This window comes from Chrysochloris asiatica, unplaced genomic scaffold (genome assembly GCF_000296735.1).
Source record: "Chrysochloris asiatica unplaced genomic scaffold, ChrAsi1.0 scaffold00018, whole genome shotgun sequence".
Lineage (NCBI taxonomy): Eukaryota > Metazoa > Chordata > Mammalia > Afrosoricida > Chrysochloridae > Chrysochloris > Chrysochloris asiatica.
Window position 1 is genome coordinate 31,121,051 of NW_006408536.1, and position 2,372 is coordinate 31,123,422.

Consider the following 2,372-nt stretch of genomic DNA (forward strand, 5'->3'; position numbering starts at 1 on the left):
AGTTTCGAACCGCTGACCTTAAGGTTCGCTGCCCGATTCGTAACCACTACGCTACCAGAGCAGGGGTTAGGCATGGTGAAAAAGAGGCAAAAGAGAAGAGCAAGGAGTGGTTTCTGCTAAAGTCTCATCTTGTTTGGAATCGTGGCAGGGACACACAGGAGAAGAAATCACAGCATTCAAGAAATGATGCAGAATCATTTAGGTGGAAGTAAACACAAAGATACAGCATCGCAAACAGTTTCTACAGTACAACTCAGTGAGCTAATTTACATTCTTCACCCGCTGCTGGTTCACCTGTCCTTTTCCAGATTATTCTACCACCTACGCCTAAGACTCCCACGGAAACTTTCAACTTGCTAGTGTCCGTTTGATCTCACATTGCTGATTCTTTAAAAGAACGCAATGCTCAAAGCAGAAAAACCTTATTAATGAAAATGAGATTCCTTTTCTTTTTGTGGGGGGCGTGGGGGTGTGTGTGGGAGTGCTGCTGGAAAGGTTCAAAGATTTAAGATTTACGGCTTAAAGATTTCCTCAGGGTAATTGTTTTAGGCATTCATCTGGTGTCAGTGAATCGGAACGTCTAGGTTCTGTTGACATTTTGAAGTTCTGTTCCACATTTCTCACTTTGATCAGGATTCTTCCAGAGACTCTTGGATCAAAATTCTTAGTAATGGACCCTGGGCACCGTCCGGTTTTTCAGAGAAGATAATTATTCTTGGAGGCAAGCAAACACATCCTGGACATCCTTCTCCTATGCCTGAGTCTCCTTCTTCATCTCTTGTTCTAGGAGGCCACCTTCTCTTGCCCTCAGTGTTTGGCTGTGGGATTGTAGAATTGGGAAAGAAAGATAAGATTTCCAGGTGGGATGTTGCTGTTGTGAAATGCAGTCAAGATGATTCCGACTGAAAACAACTGTGTACAGGGGTTCCAAGTTGCCGCTGGTGGGTTGACCTTGTGGTTGCAAGTCCAGTGCACATTCTACAGTGTCCTGCCAGGAGTCCAATAAGTTCATTGCTTCTTGTTGTTGTTGTTGTTGTTGTTGTTGTTGTTAGGGGCCATCGAGTCAGCACTGACTCATAGTGACCTTATGCACTGCAGAATGAAACACTGCCCAATCCTGGGCCAACCTCACTACTGTTGCCACGCTTGAGTTCATCCATGCTGCCACTTGGCCAATCCATCTCGTTGGGGGGTCTTCCTCTTTTTCTCTGACCCTTACTAGCCAGGGCTAATTCTACAGAGGATAGTTGTTAGCAAATCCCCCTTCCCCCCCTCCACTTCAAACAGCTGAAGTCTGGGTTCCTGGGTTACAACTGCTCCATCCACACCTAATAACAGCTGGTAAGAGAAAACTTTCAAAAGCATCACTTACAAATAATCTGTTCCTTCATTCTGAGAGTAGTCCTAATGAGTACCACTCAGTGACTAAAGAGATGAAATTCAAACCAGACGACAGTTTAGCAAACCTGCTTGTGTACCACTTCTCTTCCCACATGTGAGGTGAGGCTTTGTAAATAAAAATGTGCTTTCTCTAAGATTTACAGATTGTGATCACAAAACCTGGACTTGGTTTTGTCCACGTCGTGTCCTGATTTATAAGTTGTCATCCTTAGCAAGAGCAGATGCTTAGAATAACGAGTTCTCAATGAGAGGCTGAACTGGATTTATTAGCAGGCTTTCTAAATCAAGTGCAGAATATATCGTTTCAACCTCGCAAAGCACAGATTTATGTATCCTTGCCATAAATCAAGGAAGTAAGTTTCCACAAGCCCAGTGTTTATTTTATTTTTTTTATTTATTTTGCTAATCCTGTCTATTGATGGGTAAGTACTTCATGTCTTTTAATTCATTTCATTTCATAATCGTAATTAGAGATGCTCATCATTTCAATAAATATCTATAGATTTACGGTTCTCCTAAATGCGTACATTTGGAGATTTACGGTTCTCCTAAATGCATGCGTTGTGCAACAAGGCATCCTGGTGGTATGGTGGATTGCTCGTTGGGTAGCTAATTGCAAAATCCACAGTTCGAATCCACCAGCCGTTCCATGGAAGAAATATGAGGCTTTCTGTCCCTGTAAAGATTTACAGCCTCAGAGGCCCTATACAGGGTCGCTCTGAGTCGGAACCAACTTGTCGGCACATCAGCACCACTACCCCATGTAGTAAATGGAAAACTCATCGGTGCCAAGTCAGTTCTGACTCACTGTCACCTTTCCAGCATCACCTGGTCTCCTTTACAACAACAGCAGTTATAACAGACACTGTAACAGTTATAAAGAGACACTGTAGCAGTTATAACAGAGACACTGTAACAGTTATAAAGAGACACTGTAACAGTCATAAAGAGACACTGTAGCAGTTATAACA